The sequence below is a fragment of the Mus caroli genome, chromosome 1, assembly GCF_900094665.2.
Source record: "Mus caroli chromosome 1, CAROLI_EIJ_v1.1, whole genome shotgun sequence".
NCBI classification, from domain to species: domain Eukaryota; kingdom Metazoa; phylum Chordata; class Mammalia; order Rodentia; family Muridae; genus Mus; species Mus caroli.
Genome location: NC_034570.1, coordinates 113,327,006 through 113,352,604, shown reverse-complemented (window position 1 = coordinate 113,352,604; position 25,599 = coordinate 113,327,006). Strand labels below are relative to the sequence as shown.

At 42.4% G+C, this 25,599-nt stretch overlaps 1 protein-coding gene across 5 annotated transcripts in view; it reads left to right on the top strand.

Moving 5' to 3' along the window:
- The first annotated feature begins 18,333 nt into the window (after positions 1–18,333).
- Insig2 (insulin induced gene 2) overlaps positions 18,334–25,599 on the top strand; it is a 29,129-nt gene continuing 21,863 nt past the window's right edge. For 2 of the 5 annotated variants that reach the window (XM_021150000.2, XM_029476609.1), the window contains exon 1: positions 22,989–23,312. The gene's annotated coding sequence lies outside the window, so the exon portion shown is untranslated. The other 3 variants (XM_021150062.2, XM_021149934.2, XM_029476614.1) reach the window with 3 other exon arrangements.

The following is a 25,599-nucleotide window of genomic DNA, read 5'->3' as shown; positions in this document are numbered from 1 at the left end:
GGAACACAAGGGATAATATTAAAGTGCAAAGGCTAATGTCCCTTTCGGGAAGTAACTCTCAGTTGTTTTCAAAGTGTTAGTCATCCGATGAAAACAGGAGGGGTTCTAGGCTGTCGAATTCAAGACTTCATCCAATCTCAGTTTGTTTCTCAACTTTATGCTTTGCTTGCCTAAACTAGGACTTGCTGTAGACATGTCTAATGTGGTGCTTCCTTTAGTAACAAAACTTAGGTTTTAGCTTAAAAAAAAAAATGAAACAGCCCAGGCTGGAGACAGCATGCCAGAAGCTATGGGTTCAAGCCAGGCTCTGCATTTGCAGGGTGTGGTAGTACAGGCCAATCATCTCAGCACCAGGGAAGTGAAGACAAGAGGCTCAGAAGTCTATACTACTCCTTGGCTGTATAATAAGTTCAAGGCCAGCCTAGAATACACAAGCTCAAAAGCAAGCACGTAAACACTCCAAATGAAACAGTAACCTCTTGAACACCCTAAAGTCTAAAAACCCTTTTGACAAAACTAAATCTTAGATGATATGCCAATACTGCAGGGGCTATATTTCAGAGAAGGAAGCAGATCATGGTCAAAGACAACCAAGAAAAACTTCAAGGTAGTTTTGATGGGATTTGCAGCAGACCTCAAGGAGCTTTCAGATTGGAATAGTCACTGAAAAAGTCCTTTAGTCCTAAAAGCATCTCAACAAAAGGAGGGGTGTCCAGAAGCAGGTCAAAGGGTATTTCCATTCCAGCATGAAGTTTTCACTGAATTCTCACCACTAAGAAAAGCTAAGAACAGTATGTTGACTAACAATTTAACCTAAAGCAGAGATTGTCCTGCATTCTAAGAGTGTTAGAGGAAAAGTATCCATGTAAAGAGATAGCACGAGGCTGTGGCCAGTAAAGTGCCTACCTTGCAAGCATGAGAACATTAGTTCCATCCCAAGACTTCAGGTGGGCAAACTAGGCATGGTGGTGCACACTTGTAATCCTAGAACTTATGAAGCAGAGATGGGTAGGTCCCTGAGGCTCTCTGGCCATCCATCTTAGCCTACTTTCCTGTAGCTTAAGAGACAGACTATCTGAAAAAAGAGGTACAGAGGTAAAGGAAGAATGAAAGAAAGAGAGCTTGGATGGTGCCCAAGAAAGAAGTTGCCCTCTGATCTCCATACAGACACACAGAGATAAGAAGTGATACTGCAGTGAGTGCATAAGAGGTGCTTTTCTTTTGTGAACTAATGATAGAACATTTGTCATTTATGTATATGGTTCTATCTCTTTACCTATCTGTCTATCTATCTCTTGTGTCTTTATTTGTCTCTAAATTTACCCCTTTGAAATCTTATTAGTTAATAAATCCAAACACCTGGGACATTTCAGTTGGCTGAGCTTCCTGGTCAGTGGACTTTGCTATAGCCTTTATCAAGTAGGTTAGGAGTTCAACATCTTCACTGAACTTCAGGGCTTCAGTTCTCTGTTCCTCTGCTCGGTCATGACAGGCAGTGCTAACAACACTTACTTCATGATGACATAGCTAAACTTCATATGCTCCAACCAAGACATGCCTTGGATCTTCCAGAGATCCAAATCTTAGCACCCAACAGAACAACATCTGCTCTGTAGACTTTTCCTTTGCTTTAGAGACACCTGCCACGTAGGCAGAAGAACAGTTGCCAGGCTGTTTACCAATGTCCTTCCTTGGCAGTGGTTAAATAGGAACAGTTTCACAATCCTTCCTCCCTCTATCTGGGCAATATGATGAAGTATCTGGAATTTGACTTCAGCCCAGGCAGGGTGAGTTTCCTCTACAGAGGTCAATATTAGGTATTTAAAGTCCTACTTTGGCTTCTTCTGGACTCAGAGTGGTACTAGCCCTCACCAAACACTCTCCTCTCTCAGAACAGTGTGGGAAAGCAGCATTGTAGCACAAAATGTTAAGGTTTTTCTGTCTCTAAAGTTGCCCTTCGTATCTCCTGGCTTCTTATAAATGAGTATTAAAGAAACCTTTTTGAGGCAGTAAAGGCTGGTGCTCAGTATAAGAGAGGTGACCAAGACTAAGAAAGAAAAAATATGTTCTAAAAACATCTGCCAGCTACACATCTGACAGAATGTTAGTTTCTAGACCATACCAAGAACTGAAAAAAATTAAGCACCAAGACAGCAAACAACTCAATTAAAAAATTCAGTGAATAGAAAGTTCTCAAAAGAAGGAATACACGTGGTTAAGATGCATTTTAAGGAGTTCACCACCATCAGCCACTAGGAAAATGAGGATTAGTAGTACTTGAAACTTCATCTTCCCCTAGGGATTAAGAGAACAAAAGACAGTAAGTATTAGTGAGGATGCTTGGAAAGGGGACTCTTCGGGCACTGTTGGCTACAGACTGGTGTGGCCACTGTGCAGATCAGTGTGGCATTCCTTAGAAAGCAAGAAGTGGACTGACCACTCTGCTATTCCACTCCTAGGACTATACACCAAGGACTTTAAATCCTACAACAGAGACCGGTTCTCGTTCATGTTCATTGATGTTCTAATCACAATAGCAACTTGTGTGGCAAGTTATACCCATAGGTGCCAATACTGTCATGATGTTATGGTGGTAACTAACCTCTTTCTGATAGGACATAAGACCCACGCCCAAGGAGGAAACACATGCCAAGTACTATAAATCCAGCCAAGAACCCATGGGTGAATCTACTACTACAATTTTGCTAAAGGGACATAGTTTTTATGGAAACAGATAAATGGGTATCAACTGATGAATGGGCAATAAAAGTGTACTTAAATACAGCTTGCTTTTATTCAGCTCTAAAGAAAAAAATATAACTACGAAATTTTCTCATAAGTGGATCCTAGCACTAAATTTTTAGATCTGTATCCTTAACTTGGAGTATATGTAGAATGTAGGCAACTAGAAAGGGGGATACTGGTGGTAAGGAGAAAAAAAATATCTTAAGAGATAGGGATAGTAAAATACAGGTTATATGAAGGGGAACAGGAGAATAATGGGGAGATGAGTTTAAATTGGGAGAGGAATGGGAGGGCAGTGCAGAGGAAGTGGTGGGGAAGGAATAACTAGCAGTAACAACATCTGGAAAAGCCATATAGAAGCTTTTTATACGTTTCATAAGTGCATATACTCATGAAGTTGAATCTGGGTTACCCTACACAGGCTCCTAACAAATGCCATAAATTGTCAAATAAAAATTCCAGTCAGGTGTGGGATACCTCCCCTTAAATTATTGCTCAGGGATGTTCCAGACATACTTTCTCCATGACAATACAGGGCATTGCCATACTTTTGGTTGTTGATTAGAATTTGATGGTAAGACCATATTGCTAAAAACCAATCAACCAACTAACTAGCTAAACAAGCAACAAGCAAAACAAAACAAAATAAACCCCACCAACTTTGATCACAGGGTTTGGAGAAATCAAGTTGGTACTAACCAAGGAGCTTCCTCCCATTGGCTAGGTTGTTTTGTTTTTTGTTTTTTGGGTTTTTTTTGTTTTTTTGTTTTTTGTTTTCATATAGTATGGAAAGATGCTAGCTACATAGTTGTTGGTGGAGAAAAATCATCAGACGTTTTATCCAGATATGAACCCTACAAGCTACAATAAAAACTGATGTGGCAAATTATGCCCACGGGCTCAACAGTGGCATGAATTTTATGGGGTTACACAATCTCTTTATGATTGGATTTAAGCCCTTCTCCACAGGAAGGAGCAATGCTTGATACTGTAAATCTGTCCAAGGACCGGTTATTGGGGAGACCATAGGCCCCAGGGTGAATCTACTACTACTATAAGCTTTTGTCAAACTGTCCTCTAAATTTGCATCTCTATACCCAGTGCAGAATCCAGACTTCACTTAAAAGGTCTCTTTGTGCAGTGGACAAACAGTCCACTACGCAAGGAGAGCAGATGGTCTGTGAGTATTTACCTGCAGATGAGACATCTGTAGCATATTCTCCTAGCCCAGTGCTCAGGCACCATTGTAGAAGAGGAGACAGAAAGATCATAAGAGCCAGGTAGGACCACAGTGAATCAGTGTCTTCTGAACATGATAGGACCTCTGCACTCATGCATTCACAGAAGATGAAACCTGAAACAACATCAAGCTAGGTGACACGGAGGCAGAGGGTCTCATGAACCCCCATCCCTAGTTGAGCAGCTATTGACAGTTGATGGCTTCAAGGGCAAGGGAGCATCCGTTTTCATTAAGAGTCTGATCACTGGTAGGCTGGCTATGCTTCGCTGAATGGGCTGCACAGATTGGACTGAGTTATAAAGAAAAAAAAAAAACCAGGACATAAAGCTGGGAGGAGGGGTTTGTTGAGTCGAAAAATCTAAGCGTATTTGGGAGGAAAGTGGGGACTAATATAATTAAAATACATTATATACACTGTGTTGGTTTGAATAGGTCATAGGGAGTGGTACTGTTAGGAGGTGTGGCCTTGTTGGAGAAGGTGTGGCTTTGGAGGAAGTGTGTCATTGTCTATGTAGGTGTTGGGGTCTCCTAAGCTCAGCTTCTGTGGAGTATGGAATCAGATCTTCCTCCTGGCTGTCTTTAGAAGACAGCACCCTCCTGCCTGTCTTTGGATCAAGATGTAGAATTCTGGGCTCCTCCAGCACCAAGTCTTCCTGCATGCTGCCATGTTTCCCACCATGATGATAATGGACGGAACCTCTGAAACAGTAAGCCAGCCCCAGTTAAATGTTTTCCTTTATACGAGTTGTTTTGGTCATGTTGTCCCTTAACAGTAATGAAGCCCTAACTAATACATGTATGAATGATTTTTTTTAAGTAAGAATATTATATTTTTAAAATCCTATGTTCTCTCCCATGTGTGTATCCTAGCTTTGGGTGAATGTTCAAGTATATGTACATAAGTGGATGCTGACATAGGTTATGAAGCTGAAAGGACACCATAGGAGAGGAAAAGAAGATCCAGATGGCATATGGAGTAGGGCATTGCAGATGGGATGCTCAACAAAAGAGGGCAAAGGAGGAGGAAAAGGAGGCAGAAGGGCAGATGTTTGAAATGTCATAACGACACCTAATACTGTTATGGGGGGGAAATTTGGGCTCCTTTTTGTGGTTCCTTGGTTTTCTTGGTTAAATAATTTGAAAGTAGACTTAGTAAATTTATTCTTTTTGAGATAGAACCCAGGAGAGTAGGCAGGCTTAGTAGGGGAGATCTGTAAGCAACTTCAGGGGGACAGGCTTAGGGGAAGTACAAGAACGATGTCTCATTAAAGGGATAATTTCTCCTCCCATCTCCTTGTCATGTCTTTGGGTGGAACTAGCCTTCTTGAGGGATTGTCTCCTGGCCAGGTGATCGGATACTAATTAATTTTTTAAATATATTGGGCTTTCTATGTTTTATTTTGAGGCAAGATCTCATGTTGTTCAAGCTAGCCTTGTAGCTTGGCTGTGTAGCTGAGGGTGACCTTGAACTTCTGATCCTCTTGTCCCTACCTCTTAAGTACTGGGCTTATGGTATGTTTATGTGGTGTTGGAGATGGAACTCAGGGCTTCAGTCATCTTAAGCAAGCACTCCACTAACTGAGCTATGCCTCTAGACTAAATTTTATATTAATTTTTTAAAAATTGTATTTATCTGGTGTTTATATTTGTGTGTGTGTGAGAGAGAGGGGGGTCTTTCAGAGGTCAAAAGAGGGTATAAGATCCCCTGGAGTTGGATAAGAGTTGTTTGCAAGCTGCCCACAACTGAATTCAGGTCCTTTGCAAGAACAACACATGTTCTTACCTGCTGAGCCAGCTCTTCTTTTCTACACTTTAAACGACATATTTTTATTAGCATATGGTCATCTGAGCTGATTGGGGGAAATTGAAAGCACAAATTGAGGTTTCATCTCATTTTAAGCTGAGGATTCAGGCATGAAGGCCCAGGTTGGGAGGTACCTGACCAAAGGTCACAGAGTAAGGACATGAAACCGACCCCTCACTTTCCCTTCTGCCTCCCTCCAATAGCCCACTGGAATTGAAACTTGCTGCAATAGACACTGCCAGCATACTGGCGATGGCTATTTGATAGTGGTCCTTTAAGTCTGCAAGGGACACTGCTCAGTTTTTCACTTCATCAGCACCAAGAGACAAGGACATGGCTCTAAGTAATATTTCATACTTAGCTCTGTATTCTTTCAGTTTTATATATCTGAACCTTCCTCTGGTTTCTTGTACGCCTTTCTGATATGATTTAATTTCAGCTTGTGGCCAGCTTTGGTACTCAGAAGAGGGGTAATTTGTCCTTTAGGTTCTTCACCCAGGGGAGTCAATGTTGTTAGGAAATGAGGAGTGAGAGCCCGGTAAGCTTCCTCCTCCCAGCAGAGGGATACACGGCAATGCTGCCTCTCTTGCGTCTTCTCTCCACAATGCCTTATCTCTCATGTTCAGCCTTGGCTGCTATAATACCTACTCTTTCCGCAGAGTGTTTTACATGAACAAATAAAGCGATTTATGGAGTATTTACACACTGACTAGTGACTAATTATACACCTGCAAGCAGTGTAAGCATTCAAGACAAGCAGCATTCCTCTACATTAGCCTCCCTTAGGAAGGCAGCTCAGACCTCGTGGCAGAGAGAAATCGTCTGGACAGTCAAGCTTGGCTCCAACACCAGATCGTTCAATGCAGGAACAGTGTACAATCCATGCATGGCACCTCTGGGCTTGGTTACCTGGCAAAGCCTTGGAAAGCTTACAAATGGAGACAACGAATGAATGGATGGGAATAATCCATCAGATTTCACTGCAAATACGATCAAAGTCAGACACAACAAAACAATGGCCACAAAAAAACATGCAGTACTATGAGATCACTTGTTGGGTATGTTTTATGAAGAGCCAGAGGACAGAAGGAGGTTGTCATGTTTTCTGATAAAAATGATTAGAGATGAAGTTATAACTGTTCTAAATGGTGAGAAAAGGTTAGTGTTAAATGCTCATGCCAACCCCAGGAAGCCTCTTGGAATACTGTGGGGGTGGGGGGAAAACTGTAATATCAGGAGGACACTATTGGGGGGGCGGCGGCAGCTAGGAAGTGCTGTCCTCTGGACATGCCATGTCAGCAGCATACATGAATGCAGCTTCTGGGTTATCCTCACAAGATCCAAGCAGTCAAAACTCCAGTAGTGGATGGAAGATGGGCTCATGAGGCACCTCTACACCTAAAGCGCCACTGTTGTTGATGCTTGCTGGGTGAGTCATTTTCCTTTGGGGTACGGTAAGTTCCCATGTCCTAACTACAATCCCATATCCACGAGAATGTCAGCAGCAACAGTTGGGCTCAGTGGGTTATTTTAAAAAGGGAGACAGGATGCAAGTGGGAGAGGGGTGTGCTAAAGGGTCTTGGTGCTGAGTGGGGTGCTGAGTGGGAGTGGAAATTCAGTGTAGATGTAAAGATACATTGTATGTGCATATGGACTTCTCAAAGAAAAAATAAAAATATTCTTAAAAGGACAGGGATGATAAAGATTACCATTTAATGGATGTCTAGTATGTGTTAATCTCTTGTGTTCATGGTCTGGTGTATAGGTGCTTATGTGTATGGGGGCATGTACATGTACATACGGAGGTCAGTAAACAACTTCAGGAACATTCCTCAGGCACCATTCACCTTGGTTTTGAGGCAGGGTTTCTCATTGGTCTAGGGCTCGCCAAGTTGTCTAGACAAGCTGGGTAGTACTCCCTAGGGATTTGTCTAGCTTCATCTCCCCAGTACTGGAATTACAAGAATGGGCTACCACCCAGCTTTTCATATAGATGGTTGAAAATCAGGTCCTCATGCTTAGAAGCCAAGCACTTCACCAAATGAAATATCCCTCCAACCCCTAACTTCTTTATGTATATCCATTTATTTAGTTTGCTGTCATCATCTTCATTTAGCACACACTCAAGATTGAGGCTCAAAGAATTAAAATAACTTTCTCAAGGTACATGGATTCTTAAAGGTAACAGAAACTAAAATTTATGTCTGTGTGACCTTTATTCCATCACAATGTATCAAAGATGGCAAGTATTTACAAGTTGTAAATCAATTGCACACATATGTGCACACATGTGTGTGGAGGAGGGGCTGCATGTCTGCCTCACTTTTGGGACACTGGAGCACTACTGGCAGTCCTGCTCAGGTATGCAGGATGCAATCTGAGGGTCTCTAGCCTAGCGAGAATAAAAGGTTCAGTGGGGCTCTGGCCTAGCCCAAACAGCCAGTGTTATAACTCTGGGAGAAGGAAGCCTGGGTAGGGCAGGCAGGCAGACCTCTTTGCTACCCATGAGCCAGTGGCCATGAGCTGTAGCCAGAGACAATAAATGAGTGGCAGGATGTGGCTACAATGGACAGGACAGTGAACAGCAGAGAGAGTGTGAGCCCTGCTTGCTGGGTGGACCCAAGGTCCAGTGATGAATGCTTCAGGAGAGAAGACTCTTTCCAAGAGTTACGGCTCAATAAAACAGCCACCCAAAGATGATTCTCGATGAAATAATGCATGTGCTTTATTCCATGTGGATAGGGACCTTGTAAACATTTTGGGAGTAAGGTGGGATCCAGGGATAGATGCTTCCCCTTGGTTCAGTCTGTGATGTTAGGGATGCTTTATTTGCACGGGAAGGGCATCAGGTGTTGTCCCCGTATGACTGGTTGTCATGGCCCTCTCAATGGGGTGTTGTGCTTACTTGTTCCTGGACAGGTAGAGCCTGCCCAGGAGCTGGTTCCAATGCCTGCCATTCTCAATTATGATTCCCCAGATTTCTGAACCTACTTCAACCTTACCAGTTCTTCTGTCTGGTGGCACGGTCCACTTGCTGTTTGTGTGTGTGTGTGTGTGTGTGTGTGTGTGTGTGTGTGTGTGTGTGTGAAGCAGGCAATGTAGACTGAAGAAAGAATTGACAGTACTCCATTTATAAGGATACTAAGGAATTAAGTATGTTCAAAGTTCAATTTTTGGCACCTGGTATGTCTATATAAATTCAGAAGATGTTTTTGGATGACCTCAAACAGAAAATAGACAAGCAATTACACTTCAGGACAGAGTGGCAAGGTAAGCCTGCTAGAATATTTGCTGCTGGCGTCCAGAATGAAGTAATACTGCATGAAAATGGTAATTTAGGCAAAGCAAAGGACAACTAGTAAGAAATGCCAGCACTTGGTGGTGTCTCACCTTGCTACTCAGCCTCGCTTATAGGACAACTAGTAACAAATGCCAGCACTTGGTGGTACCTCACCTCGCTACTCAGCCTCGCTTATAGGACAACTAGTAACAAATGCCAGCACTTGGTGGTATCTCACCTCGCTACTCAGCCTCGCTTAAAGGTTGTTTCAAACATGTTTGCAAATTTTTCTGATGTGTCTCTTGTTGAAGGATGAGGTATCACGACTCTTCGCTTTAAGTCTAGGCCCTGACGAAGATTTCGAGATAGGAAGACAGGGCAGGAAGGAACAGATGCCAGAAGCATGAAGACTGAAACAGGAGAATGACCAATGACACCAGAAAGCCCTCTGATGGTGGGCTGAATGGGACAACACAGCAAGAACAGAAAAGCAAAACAGAATAAAACAGCAAACAGGTTCCCTCCAAACGCCAGGACTTCACGTTCAATGACTCTCATTACACTGGCCCTTTAAGACTCAGACCTTTCCTGGTTCTCAGGACAGCTTCCATTCTCAGGATTCTCCTTTTCTTTCTTCATAAATAGTTTATATTTTCCCTACTATTGCTGTGTCTCTGGTCCAGTTGTTGGCTCCAGGATGTGGATCTTGGAATTCACTGAGGGACAGAGTACAGCTGAAGGGTGGCATGTGCTATGGGTGATTCTGATGCTACTTGGCTAGATAGGTGCACAGCCAAACTGGATCATACAGCGAGCACTTAGGACTCAGAGTATGTAACTGAATGTAAGAGTTCATTTGTTGAGGTGTGGTATTTACTTTTGGAAACCAAAGGGTCAGGCCAAAGCATGGGAAAAACAAAGCAAAAGGGAAAGCGCAAAGGAAGCCATGAAATGAGACTGGGAACAGTCTATAGGACATGAGCGTTCAGAAGCACATATATAAGCAACACAAAGGTGTTGTGAGGCTTTGGGGGAGGGGTCCCGCTTAAGAATTAATAATGAACACATGGAGACCTCGATATAGAATAAAGCTGTTGACCTGTTTGTTGTGGCAGTCAGTCAGGTAGCCTAACTTAACCAGACTTCTCCACCATTGTGTCTCTTCACATCCCCCCCCACCAACCTCTGCTCTGTTCTAGTCTGCTTCTCTCTGTGTCCTCTCTGTCTGCTGGGTGGATCAATCTGTCTGCCTGGTCAGTCATTCTGCCACAGCCTCAGCCACAGCTCTTTATTCTACCAAATGCTACATTCCTTGTTCATCTGGTCTGAGCCAATCAGCAGCAGGACAACATGTGCTCCATCTCCCTATGTTGCCTTTTGGCACTGAGGGCTACATGACCTTCACCAAGGATGCTTGCTTTTTAGCATGCAGAGAACCATCTTTTGGGCAGGTGAGGAAAGGCACACATTTACTTATAGGAAGCAGGTAATGGGCCATAGAAATGCAATACCAAATATCCCGCCAGCACTTGGCTCTGTCAGCACAGCAATTAACAATTGAAAGTACAGGTGCACACCCACAGAACCATTTGATACAGCATATATGGGGGTTGGGGAGGGGTTAGGCTATCCTAACATGAAGGTAGCTAATCTAGGAATGTAATGACTTATCTTCTCACTGTATGGAAACGAGACAGGCCCTGTCTGACATACCAGTGAAGGGAAATCTTCAACAGTGGACCAAATTTTGGACAATGAACACAGACACACATTTTGACCAGAAGAAGAAACAGCCAGATGTATAATTTATACTGATTCCTGGGCTAGATGGTCAGGGGCTTGGAAAGAGCATGATTAGGAGACTGGTGGGAAAGTTATTTGGGGGAAGAAGTATATGGGTAGATCTCTCCAAATGGGCAAAGAATGTGAAGATACTTGGGTCCCATGTAAATGCTCCTCAGAAAGAGACTTCAGCAGAGTAGTTGAATAATCAAGTAGAGAGGGTGACCCCTCTGTGGACAGTCAGCCTTTTCCCCCAGTCATCCTTGTAGAATGAGAAATGACATTATGAAGACACAATTACAACACTTCAACACCTGTTAGGAGACAATAGCCCGAGGGGCTGTGGCAGGGGTCTCCAGAAGGTAGTATGTGCTTTAAGTAAGCATCCATTATATGTTGCCATTTCTCCTCCGGCTACCACAAGACCAGGAATGAGGGTGTGGAGTGGAAAGGATTCTACTCAGCATCACCCTATTGATCCGCTAGGGAAACTTTGCTTCCTGTTCCCACAACCTTATGCTTTGCTGGCTTAGAAGTTTGGGCTGATGGTAGGATCCCTTGAAGAAGACAAAACAAGTAGCCTACTGAACTGAGTGCTCAGACTTCCTCCTGACCTCTGATGCCCTTAAGTCAACAGGCTAAGAAAGGAAGAGCAGCATTAGGAGGGACTGATTTAGCTATACTGTGGGTAAAGTGGATTGCTTCTCTACATTGGAGGTAAAGAAGATTATGTCTGGAGTACAAGAGATTCTTTTGGTATCTTCTTTTGGAGTACAGGGTGTCTCTTGGTATCAGCGTATCCTATAATTAAAATCAATGGAAAACTACAGCAATCCAATTCAGGCAGGGTGACAAAGGACAGGGTCACTCCTCGAAGAAAAGAATTAAGACTTGCTGAGGTACTTGCTGAGGGTGGAGGAAATTCAAAATGGGAGGCAGAGAAAGGTAGCTATGAATATCAGCTTGTAGCAGAGGAATGTAATTATGGACATCAGCTAAGGTCATATGACCAGTTGAAGAAATGGGAATTATAACTGACAAGAGTGTTTCTGTCTTATTTGGTTGAGAACATGTTGGTTAAGATATTTGCATTTTCTTTCCTCTTTTTTTTTTTACTCTAAAATATATTTATTCTAATGAATGAATATAGAATCATGTAATTTAACATCCACTGAAATAACAGCAGTGTTTAAGCGCTATTAATTTATATTGTCATATTTAAAAGGCTTTTCTCAGGGATTTTGCCACTTATTCTAAAATGTATCACAGATTTGCAGTTGTATGTGGAATAGTTGTAGTGGAATCCTGTGAAGGACTTTCTTGATCAGACAATTTGAAGCAGAAAGACCCACACTAAAGCTAGGTGACACCTTCTGGTGACAGCCCAAATAGAAGTACATGTAAGGAAACTTTGCTTTTTGCCTGTTTGTTCTCCCTCTTGCTGGCAAATTTATCTATTCTGCTGCTGCTGCTGCTGCTGCTGCTGTATTCCTTCCCCAATGTGAAGGAGACTGATGGTCTCAGCCACTTCAAGGTTAAATGGAAAGAGGAATGAAACAAAATGGCTTAGCTGACTTCATCCCCAGAGTCCTCTCCAGTTCAGCTTGCCAGATATGGAACAAGAGCTTAACAATATCTTGTAAACATCGGATGAATGAGCAATGTGTGAGATGGCACTGGCTGTGCAGAATGGATATATCTCATGTCCAGCTGAGTTGTATTTTCTAGACACTAAAAAGACTTTAGGTTAACATACAATTATTGCCAACAATATTTTAGGACTTTTGAGAATTAGGCAAATCTGATACGGTCCCAAAGTCTTATTCTCATAAGGGTGAATCCTGTAAACTTTAGGTAGATGAACTTGGTATCTGGAGCATTTTCTAGCCCAAATTATTGATTGTTATTATTATTATTATTATTTTGGTCTTCAATAAAACCCTTCACATGAATTGATAAAGTTGTTAGTTTGGATTTCTGCATGAACACATCAGTTTTTAATGATGCTGCCTGGTATGATAAGATCTGGTTGCATAGTTGGAATAGCTGTAAGCAAAGAGCTCTTTCTGGCACACTGCATTCTATTTTACTAAAAGCAGGCCTGCAGATTCTCTTAGAGCTCCATGTTTTGGTGCTGTCATTTCTAAATCTTTTAAGACCTGGGAGTACGTTTCCGAAGTCTTGGTAGTCTTATGGCATGCCGATGCAGTTGCGGAACACACACTGGTCAGTTGTAAGTAACTTACCCCAATCTACAATCACTTAGAAAAATAATCTTAATTAAGAAAGTATTTGCATCAGGTTGACCTGTAGACATGTTCGTGGGGGAATTGTTCTGATTGCTAAGTGACCCACATCACTGTGGGTAGCATTATTCCCAAGGTTGGACCTGGAGCTATGTGAGAGGAGAGAAGACTAGGTGAGAACTGACCAGTAGGCAGCAAGGATCCATGAACTTATTCTCTTGCCTGTGGATGTGGTACTTTTAAGTTCCTGTCTTGACTTCTTTGCAATAACAGATTGAAACCTGGGATTGTAAGATGAATACTCTTTTCTCCCCTATATTGTATTTCATCAGGTTGTTTATCCCAGCAACAGAAATGAAACTAGGACAACAATAAAGATGAGAAGGCCACTGGGATATTGAATGATGGACTTCATGCCACAAAGCTCTCAAGAGGTGGTGATTATGAATATGTTTCATAATGAAGAAATTCACTAAAGAAATTATAGACCCCCACTTAAGCATTCACTCCTTATCAAAAACTCTAGCCTATATCAAAAAAAAAAGAGCAGAAGTGAGAAAATGCAGTAGGAATAATTTAAGAGTTGTCTAAATTTGAGGCTGGAACAATTGATCAGGGGTTAAGAGTACCTAATATATGTGTTGAAAAAGTCTGAGGTTTTTTTTTTTTTTTTTTTTTTTAATTCTCTCCAAAACATCTCTATTCTTTAAAATAAAAATTAAAAAAACACAAAAAAACAAAAAAACAAAACAAACAAACAAAAAACCCAAACAGGTGATGGTTTTCAAATTCTGAGGGAGATCAATTCAAAATCACTTTCTGGTATTTTCTATTTTATTCAATGGACAGATTTCTGTTTGGGGCAAGTTCAACTCCCAGAACAAATCTAAATCCAAGTCTTTATGTTGCTATGATGTGTATGTCCATCACATTGTCTGGCTTCTGCATATATTCTTGGGAGCAGTCTAACTATTGGATCATATGTGTGCTCTGTCTTCTATCAAGTGAAAACTTTATATAGATTCATGTATAATTGGAAAAAAAAAGGAAATCCTCTCCCACTTCTGTCAGTCTTTTATAAAGACAGTCAGGGAGATGGCTCAATCGATAAAGTGAATCTGTGGAGCATGGGAGCCTGAGTCTGATCCAGAGACCCCATGTGAAATGCCAGGCATAGAGACCATGACCCCAGTGCCAGTGAGGTGGAGACAGAAGGATCCCTGGGTTTTTCGGACCTGTCAATCAAGCCAGCAGGTGAGTTCCATGTTCAGTGAGAATTGACTGAGAGAGATATTCTACATTTACCTCTGGCATCCATACAATGTGCATGTGTATGCACACACCTACACCACCCACACACATGGATAATGTCTTATTTTTGGCCAACTAAGAGTTTATGTTCAGTTAGAGATGAGAGGCCTAAACTTTGCAAACCCCGTGGTGTGAATTCCCTTTTAATGGCTGTGTACCAAGGACCCAAACAACAGCACATTCAAACAGCTGGTCTGTCAGAGAACACCTTGTTATGTTTTCTTGACCTCAGACTGTATGGGCTGTTTTGGTAACCACAGCTAATGTGACCTCTGCATTTTAGGTTTCTGTCAGGGCCTCCCAGTTTACAACATATAATCTTCCCGTCTCCTTCTCAGTGACTTCTTGCTAGAGTTTGCTTGTTTACCTACAGTGACCTGGTTTCCTTTGAGGTTTGTTTACTCTTTGTTGAGTGATGATCCATCTTAGGCCTCACAAGGACCATGTGACTTTATTTATTGATTTTAGTTGCCAATGCTTCCTAAGATAATCACCTGAAAACATCTGTATTACAACACTAGAGGGTAAATGCCCTCGTTACCCTCTTCAGTTTTAGAACCTTGGTGACTCAGACCTGCCCTGATTTCTAACCCTTGCCCTCAAATACATGGCTTTCATTTAATTTGTGTGTGTGTGTGTGTGTGTGTGTGTGTGCGTGCAGCCAGTATTGATCTTAGTAATATTCAGAGACTGGAAGCATAAAACCATAAGATTCAGCTGGGCTTGCCTACTTGTGACCACATCAATTTATGAGTATGTCTGCTATTTTCATTGTATTTCCCTTCACTGTTTATTAGAGTGTGGTCCAGTTTGGTGTTAGCTCATACAGACGAGGGCCAGTAACTGCAGAGACCATCTGATGACTTTATACACTTACCAGAGATTCAATTAAGAACTCAAGCTTCTTTGTTGTAAAACCAGATCACATTTGTAACTTCTAAATCAGGAAATTTTAGTATTTTTTTTTTTATCATCAAGTTAAGAACATGTTTGTAAGGCTGTGGGTAAAGCCACACTGAGAATTATCTATTAGCTCCTTGGGATATGTTATACAGAAGAGAAACAAATTCCCTCATAGGGGAGGAGGAAAGCTATTAGACCCTCCCCTGAGACCTCAGCCAGCCTTCTTGCACTTCCCTGCCACCTGTATGGCATTCTGTTCTAGCTGTGCATGTTCTCTTTGTTCTAGGAAGTAGAAGTTTACAGAAGATGGGACTTAGCTGAAGGAGGGTATTCCATCTGTGCAGCTACAGAGGAATCAACAACCAAGCAAATGTGAGGCTTTGGTGATGTGACTGCCTTGAAGTCACTCACATACCAGTACGCAACCCTTCATTTATGTTCCTGTAAGTATGTCCAATAAACTCACTGGGTCACCAAATCAAACTCTGGTAGAATCATTCTTTGGTCTGACATTGGTGATCTAAGGTGAGAGGCACAGATGTTTCTCAGTGTGCTGTGGTGGTCTGAATGAGAGTGGCTTCACAGGCTCACATATCTGAGCATTTATCCTCAGTTGGTGGCACTGTTTGAGATGGATAGAAGGTGTGGCCTTATTGGAGGAAGTGTTCCACTTGGGGTGGGCTTTGAGGCTTCAAAAGACTCGTGTCATTCACAGTTAGCTCTTTCTGTCTCCTGCTTGTGGATCATGATGTGAGGTTTCAGTTGTTTCTGCTACCATACCTTTTCTCTGCCATCATGGCCATAAGCTTATGGCTTAGTTTGGGTTTCGTTGCTGTGTAGAGACACAATGACCAAGGTAACTCTTAAAAAGAGAACATCTAATTGGGGCTGGCTTACAGTTCTAGAAGTTCAATCCATTATCATCATGGTGAGAAAAACAGCATCATGCAGGCAGACATGGTACTGGGAGAGCCAAGAGTTCTACATCTTCATCCAAAGGCAGCAGCAGGAGACTGGCTTCTGCAGGCAGCCAGGAAGAAGTTCTCTTTTCCACACTGAGTAGAGCTTGAGCACTAGGAGTCCTCAAAGCCCTTCTACACAGTGACACACTTCCTCCAACACGGCCACACCGATTCCAACAAGGCCACACTTCCCACACCATGGAAAGTACCACTTCCCATGGGTCAAGCATAATAGTCAAACCACCAGAGCTCAATTAAACACTTTTTTAAAAATTGTCATGGTCCTGGTATTTTGTCATAGCAATAGCAAAGTAACTAAGATGGTAGCCTTTTGATAGGCAGAACTATATTCTCAATGTTCTACAATTTCCCAAGCCAGTCTTGAAATGATTTGCACAACATAATAGTCTTCATGCTCTGGATCATGTAGAATCAATTTGAACAAGATATTGCCACAGTGTTTTCTCTCAAATTGGTCTCTAGCCAGACCTGATGACATTTGCCTGTACTTCCAGCACTCAGAGGGCTGAGGGAGGGAGATTGAAAGTTTTGGGCTAGCCTGAGTAACATAACAAGATATTCTTCTCAAAAGAACAAATGAACCAAATGAGCAAAAAGGTCTATAATCATCAAATTTTTTCCTAAGGGAGTGTAAACTTCCATGTGTTTTAAATAAAGACCAAATAATGGTTGGGTAGACTGAACAAACAAGGGTTTGATAGAGGTACCAGTCGAGATCACGCCACCACAAGGCAGTGTATTAAAAATACCCTTTATTTAAAAATAATCTGGACAACACTTGGTACAACACTTATGTTGTACAGCATCATGAAAATGTCTTTTACATTAATATTAAATATTTATATTGTGCTTGTGAAGTACAATGAAATGGTTTCTATTTATTCATGGCCTTAAGCCTAAGAACTTTCTATCTAAATTTAAATTTAAATTTACTGTAGCTACAGTAGGCTTAAGTAATACTATGAGCAAAATAAAATAGTTAAATAAAAACTATAAAATGAAGTCATGTGAAAACACCAGAGGACAGTGGTAGGACATTCCCACTATGCATCATGTGGCTTTCTTAAATATTTAGCCATCATTGTATCATTCACTAACACTATGGTGTTCCCAGAGTCAGTCTGGAAAGTGTTAAAACTCGTCATGGACAATCAAGTGTTGACTGTGTTCACTGTCACTGCCAATGGACAAGCTTATTGGCATATCCAATAAGGCAAGATCAGAAGGTTTTCCTTCTCTATCCCCCCAATATATTTTTCTTTAAAAATCATATGTAGTATGCACACTATGCAATGTGGGTCTTCAACCACACCCTTACAGCCAGTGATTTCACAGCTCGATCTCTCTCTCTCTCTCTGTGTGTGTGTGTGTGTGTGTGTGTGTGTGTGTGCACTCGTGAGCAAGCCAGAAGATATCCTCAAATGTCACTCATTCTCAGGAGCTTTCCACATTGCTGGTTTTTAGACAGAGTCTCTGGGGTGAAGCTCTGTAATTCACCTAGGCTGACTGGCCAGTAAGCTCTAGCTCTCCACCCGTCTCCACCTTGCCAGTGTTGGGATTGTAAGCACATGCCACCACACCTAGCTTTTTCCATGGCTTCTGAGGGCAGAACTTGGGTCCTCATGCCTATAAGTCAAATGCTGAACCAATGGAACCATCTTAGGCTCCTATTTTATGAATGTATTTGCTCACCTGAGTTATAGATTCGCATCTCCACTGCTCTGGAGGATATCTCTATCTGAACATTCTAAGTCCTTTGAAGTTATTCGAACCCAACTCAACTCTCAACTCTTTAGCTAAATCAACAGTGTTCTTCCACTGCCACTTCTCTGGCTCAGAACTTGGAAGTCACTTCCACTCAGTACTTTTCATCACTTTCACATCAGGGGACAGTTAGCTCTGCCAATTCTGTGACCCCTGCCATTGCCTCAGTAAATGCTTGCACCATGTCCCAGCTGACACTTGCAATCCTGCTGTCCTACATCCCCTGTCATTGGTCACCTTCCACACCAATCTATATTAAAATGGGGCATGTCTTATCTCAATGGGAGTTCTCTATTTGCTTATGTCTGTTTATGTGAGCTGGACTGGCTTGTTTTCCTGACATCTCTGCTTCCCTCGATGAATGTACTGAAGGTAAGTGCTCTATCTCATTTATTTCTGTGTCTCAATGAGTTTCTAACTGTTTACTGTATGCAATTGTTGACAAGGCTGTAGAGAGTGGCTAAGACCATAGGCATTGGAATTGAACAGATGTGTGTTGAGCTTCTGTCTCCTTTTCTATTTTATTGCCAAATGATGCTAGACTGTCTGCATTAGGGTTTCTTTAAGAGTGTATTAGGATTATACAAGAACTTTATTGAATGGGCCCAGGTCTGTCCTTCAGTGTAATTAAACTGGAATATGTACAGTATAGCTGGGGTCCTAGAAAGGTGTCAAACACAGGACATGAATTACTGTAATTTCACAGGTGGTCCTAATCTACAGTCATGCTGAGAACTACTCAGGTGTCGAATTCAGAGGGGTTAGGATGCATGATGTAAGAGTGAATTCAAGGGCTGCACAGATGGTTCAGTAGGTACAGTGCTTGCCATGGAAGAGTAAATGAATCAACCCTATGAAACCTGGGGATGGTAGCATGGACCTGTGATCCCAGTGCTGAGGCGGCAGAAACAGGAGGGTCCCTGAGGCTTGCTGGTCAGCCAGGAGAGCCAAGTTCACGAGCTTCGGGGTGAGTGAGAGACCTTGTCTCAAAAACTATGGTAGGGTGGGAATGAGAAAGACACCAAGTATCACTTCTTGGCACACACATGCACATACATACATGCACTAAACGTGTGCCTGTGTACACATGGGTGCCTCCCACCCCCCATGCACACCACAGTACCTGACACACAATACAGGGCCAATCATGATGCTAATATATAGCCTTCAGTTGTAGCTTTTTCCATCTTTGATTATTATCTTCCTCCCCTCTTCCCTCCACTCATCCTCGAGACTCAGCCTTTCTGCCAACTCTGGGAACATACTGAGTTTCCAGCTATTGTATCTTCAGAGTTATTCTTCAGCCTGCTCTCGGCAGATCCTTCACAGTTTTCAACTCTGACTTGAAATCACATTTAGTCTCCAAGTATCTCTGTTCATTCAAGGTACAGCTTGTTAACACTTGTGGTTTGAATATGCAGTATCTCCCCTAGGCTCATGTGTTTGGACACTGTTTCCAGCTCCTGGTGGTATTTAGGTAGTGGAGCCCTGCTGCAGAAAGTTGGTCACTGGGCTGAGCCTGGAGGCTTTGTAGTTAAGTCACATTTCCTGTCCATTCTCCAATACGATCAGCAGACTCATGCGCCTGTCCCCTTAGACTTTCCCACCATGACAGACTGCAGTCTTTCTTATGACATGATCTAAAATAAACTGCTCAAGTCATTTCTTGTCAGGTATTTAATCACAGCGATGAGAGAAATAACTAACATTGCTATTACATATAAATTTAACCATTTATTGTGGTTCTCTCACTAGACTGTAAGCAGCAAAAAAGAATTTGTCCATTTACTTTTTTCTTAAGGCCCAGTGCTTGATGTCTAGTAGCTGCTCAGGTTACAGTTGTAGAAGGGATGAATGAACTAAGAAATGATTCATCCTATAATCTTAAAGAGGCAAAATTTCTTTTTAGGCCCCTTAAGTTATGTATCTGTGTTAGTCTGTTTTGTTATGCTTGCGATAATAAACTATCTGGGACTGGGTCCTTTTTATGGAGATTTTTACTTAGCTCACAGTTTTGGAAGGTCAAAGTCTAAGACACTTGGCCAGGCTGGTTGAACCTGGGGAGGGCCTTTTACCTATGAGGCAACATGGTAGATAATATAGAGGAGACACGTGTAAGAGGGCAGGAACTTGCCGAGAGGCAAGAGGCTTGCTCTTCTTATAACAACCTGCTCTCTGATAATGAATTCACTCATACCAGTCTTTAATCACCCCATTCATGAGAGTGGAGCCCAGATTGCATAATTGCTGTTTATTAGGCCCTGCCTATATCTTAAAGGTTCTACTACAGTGGTTGATCTCCCCATACTAGGGCAGATTTCCATAAGCCTGGCATTAGAGAAGCTATGGCCAAACAAAAGCAGTATTTCACATTAAAACCTCCAGCTTTGGTGATACAGACACATGACCCCTGTGACCCCAGCACTTAGGAGGCAGAGGCTGAAGGATCTCTACAGGTTCAAGGCCAGCCTGGTCTGCATAGTGAGTTTCAGGTCAGCCCCTGCTACACAGTGAGATCTTGACTCAAATATGACCACAAACAAACAAACAAAAACTACCATAAAAAAAATAAGATAGTTTTTAGAATTTGGGGTTCCAGTTATTGAATAGAAAAACCTGCCATGTTCTTTGGTTTTACTGTCTGGATGCTTTTAATTTGGGTAAGATTTCCAAGTGCCAGGTTCTCAGAACCTTAACTGAAGTATCCGCCCACATCCAATAATTACCATTAAGTCTGAAGGTGTCTGCTAGCTGCTCAGGTTGAAGTTGTAGAAGAGATAAATGAAATTGTAAATGATTCATCTTATAATCTCAAAGAAGCAAAAGTTCTTTCTGCTTTTCTTGCTTTACAGAAGTAAATGAAGTAAATGAAGCTCTTAGGGAAGTGAAGGCATCCCAATGACTTCTGTGGATGTTTGCTTATATTAAGCAGCAGTGTTTATTCTTTCTAATTTGCCCAATGGTCTCTCTCACGGAAAGAACAATCAAGAAGTATTATTGGGGCAGGGCAACAGCAGAACTATCGAATCACTGATATTTCTAGTGGTTAAAAGGACTTTAAAAATTAGCAGGTTCACTATTTTACTTCATATCTATAAAAAGAAAAACTGAATTTCTAGTGGTTAAAAGGACTTTAAAAATTAGCAGGTTCACTATTTTACTTCGTATCTATAAAAAGAAAAACCTAGAAAAAAAAAAGGATCAATTGGGCCTGACTTCACATATGGAGTCAGTGCTGAGACACAACTGAGCTTTCAAAAAGTCTTCACCAGCAGTCCAATGGCACAGAACCAACTTCAAAGTAAGCCAAAATAAATATGATCTCACCGCCCTCTTAAGTCATACCCTGACATAAGTTTGCTTTGAATTTTCATGTTGCTGTGAAAAACAAATGCTTGGCAAAAGGACTTGAGGGAGGATGGGTTTATTTTGGCTCCCATTAAGGAAGGACACAGGCCATCACCATGGGTAAGGTACGGAGGCGAGCGTGAGGTCACACTGACTGAATAGGCAGGAAAGAAACAGAAAACTGAGAGGAGTGTTGATGCTCAGTGAGCTTTCTCTTTTTTATTCAACTCATGACCCTAATGGGGCTGTTCACATCCACGTGCTTCTTCCTTCCTTCTTTCCCAAAATGTTTCTAGAAACATCCCTCAGACATACAACCAGAGGTATTTCCATAGCGATTCTCAATCCTGCCAAGTTGACAATTAACCATCCCATGTGTATTTTTATTTCTCCTTATAAAACTCTTCATCTGTGCAGCAGAATTAGCCTAGGCTTTCAATTACTATGCATAAAAACCTGCAGGAATTAAATTTAAGATTAGCTAGACAAAAACCATTAGAAATACATGAAAAGCCATATTAGTTCATGCTGAGTCTTCTGGTCCAAGTTTAGTTTCTCTTACTTTTAAGAAATAAATGTGTTGATAAAATGATCAGAAACTGTTAAAGATGCATCTATCTGATTGTTTGTTAGTTCAAAGTAAATGAAAACAAAGGCATTTAACCAAATGACATTCTCTTGCTAAATTATAGCAATTACTTTAGGCCCATAGTTCCTACAAAACTCTCCTTAAGACCAATGCAATCAGACCACAACCATAATATATTTTTGATTAAGCTCCCTCAAAAGATATATTGAACAGCCCAGAGGAGGTAATCAAGCCACTTATTAGCCTTTAAAAACACTCTGTAGAGGAATGTAATGGTGGGCAGGGAAAATGATCAAAATATATTGTATATGTATGAAATTTTTCTTTAAAAAAAAAGAGTCCTTAAGGACTTCATGCAATGCATTTTCATATTTACTCCCCACTTCCCTGACACATCTCCCGGATTCACCCTCCACTTCCCCACTCGAACTTCAAGACCTTAAAATTTTCAAGGAATAAAGAAAACAAAACTTCTCTGTACCATTTTCTATCCAAAACAACAGCTCATCTGCACCATCTCCAAAGTGCACAATATCCACTCTCTAATTATGGGTTCCAGTTCTAAAAGGAAGGTCTTAGCTGGGCGTGGTGGCGCACACTTCTGATCCTAGTACCAAGGAAGCAGAGACAAGTAGCTCTCGGTGAGTTCTGCCTGGTCTACCTGGGTAGCGTCAGACCGGCTAAGGCTACACAGTGTGACCCTGTCTCAAGAAGGAAGCGCTTTAAGTCAAAGCAGATTTTGACAGTTAAGAGGTGATAAGGTTTTGTGTTGCTTGGTCTTTGACGCAAGTCTCTCGAGAGTCCGGCTGATGCAAAGTGCTGCCTTTAATCCGTATTCAGAAAGGATACTGAGGCACACTCCAAGGCGGGAAGAAGTTGCAGGCGACAACCGTGGAGCCTGTCACCGGGCTGGCAACTGCGGCCCACGCAGAGGGTGGAGTCTCGGGCTGCGCGCGCGTGCGTGCGTGCACGCACGAGTCCCTCACTCCGCCCACAGAGTCCAGGCGCCCGTCAGAACCTCTGACTCCCGAGGGCACCAACAACAGCTGATTTCGCAGCTCCCAGACAGGGTCCCCGCCTCCTTCCAGCCCGGAGCGCCCCGCACACCGGAAGTCCTTTTGCCCCGTCTCCGCAGAGCGGAGGCAGTGTGCGCAGAGGCAACCGGAAGCTCCTCTGCCCTTACCGTCTGCGTGAAGCGGCCGGGCCGCGCAGGCGCAGTGCGGCTCAGGCGGAGCTGTGGGAGGGGAGTAGGTCGGGGGCCGGTCCCTGAAGATGGCGGAGGCGGGGGTGAACTGGGGGTCTCCGGGCAGAGCTCAGGTGAGCTTATTTGGCCGGGAACGGCTCGAGGACGGCGGTGGCTTTTGGGAAGAGGAGCTGTTTATGTTTTAACGTTGCAGGCTGGCAACACTCCTAGCTGGTGTTAGGGGATCCAGGACCCGCAGGTGGGGCCTGCTGGGGCGAGGGGTCCCCGGCTTACCTGGAGAGAGGTCAGCGAGATCTAGGGAAAAAACAGCGGGCTCATGGAGGGACAGGCTTTGGGGGGTGCCGAGGTTCCTGGACAGTGGAGGACTGTCAGAGTGGAAGAAGGCTGGAGGACGGCGGAAAGGGCGACCCTGGAGGTCTGTTTGGGGACAGAGATGGGCCAGCTGTCTAGTGTACACCTGCCCGGACTCGGTGCCTTGTAGTCTGGGAGGAAGACTCAGGCTTGTATGGGAGATGGATGGAAATTAGGTACATAACCGTAGGAAGTTTAGAATCTACCGAAATAAGAGGACTCCTGAGTTGAAGAATAGGGGTTGTGAATCGGAAGTGAATACCTTTTAGGTATGTATCAGTGCGTGCTGCCAAGCAGTTGTTGCCAGGGCCTAGAAGTCGGTTGGTGATAGTAAATGGGGCTTTAGCGTCATTCTGTGGGGATGAGCCGGCTGGTAAAGGGAAACAGTGCTTTGCTGAGGATGGGGCTTGGGACACGAAAGGAGTTAAAACTTAAGTGAAAAGTTGTTTGCGGGTGGTGTTAACTATGTCGTTGGGTGAAATAGATACCCTGAAGTGTTTACTGTTTTGTAGGATTGGTGAGGAAATTCTTGGAGAAAGAGCAAATTGAGTTGACTGTTGGGACACTGATGTTGGCTGGTTTCAGTAACCACAGCAATGAAAGACAGTCTCCAGTTCTGGGTTAAAACAAAACAAAACAAAACAAACAAGGCTTCGATGCGGAGCTTCCTGAACTCTGCCCCCCCCCCCTTCCCCGCCCTAGCTTTGGGGTTTGGCCCAGATAGTGAACCACTGAACGAAAATGAATAAAGGGGTGTCCCCTGTTAATTAATGACCTGCGGGGGGGAAAACAATGACTGATGTTTTCTTCCTCCATCCTTTTTTCTGGATTTGTAACCGCTGATATTACTTGGTTTCGTAGTATTCAGCTCGCATCTCTTATGAAATGACCAATCTATGAGTCGTTTTGTATTCGGGGAAATTTGATGCTTTTAAAACTGATAATTGTGTTTTAGATAGAGATACTGAAAAGGAAAAAATAAAGGACAGTTCAGTAAAAACAGTGTTTTTATTGTTTGTGGAAAATTATCACCAAGCAGTAGATAACATTTTTTAAGGACTAAGCTTTCTGTGCTTTCTGTTTAAAGCAGTGCGCTGTGTGACTGTTGCTTGTTTAATCGTTTCTGTGTTTGGGTTTTAATGTGGGGAGAGAAGAGCGTCGGTGTCCTGAGGAAATGCACTTTTTCTTCCTAGAGCTTCTAAGCACCTTTTGAGAGTCATATCTGTGTGATTTTATTTAAGGAGGGTTAAAGCATGTCATGGAGTTGTGGTTTTGTCGTGCTGATGCGCATTCTGTTTTGTAATGAACACAGCATGTGTTAAAAAGGGGGGGGGTTGGTAGTAATTTAACATTTTTATTTGTTAATGTATCTAACCCAGTCTCAGAAGAGAGATTCATCTGAGAATGCAAACTTACCAATGTGACACTAGTCACTGAAAAATAAATAATCCTGTTTGCTTGCAACTAAATGGTTAAGTTACTCGATTTACCAGGTGTGGTGGTGCACGATGGATATCCTAGTGCTTGGGAAGTAGAGGCAGGAGAATCTTATCATAAGTTCACCATCATTCTTGACTATATATTGAGTTTGAGGTCAACGACCTAGACAAAAAAACAAACAAAAAACAAAAGAAGCCTAAATTCCAGCTAGTTCTTAAGTTACTATATTTCACTTCTATACATTTCTCAAATGCTTACCTGAAAGCATTATCTTGATGGTGAACATAAACATAAACATTGATTTACTTGTGCTCTAGAATTACTTAGGCCTCTCTTCTATCTAAAGGTAACGATATGAATCCATTATCATTATTAAGTCACATGGGGTAGTATTTTTTCAGCTTTGATAATTTGTCACTGATCTAGTAGCTAAACTATGCAAACTGTTTTTCTGTGTTCATTCATGCACTTTATGGAAACTGTAGATCAGGGCTCAAGGTAGAATACTTACTGCATGTCCTCTTGTCAAGTGTTCTCTTAAATTGTAGAAAGCATTGTTTTGGAATTAGTAGTTCATGAGGACATTAAAAATAGTTTCCTGCAGGGCGG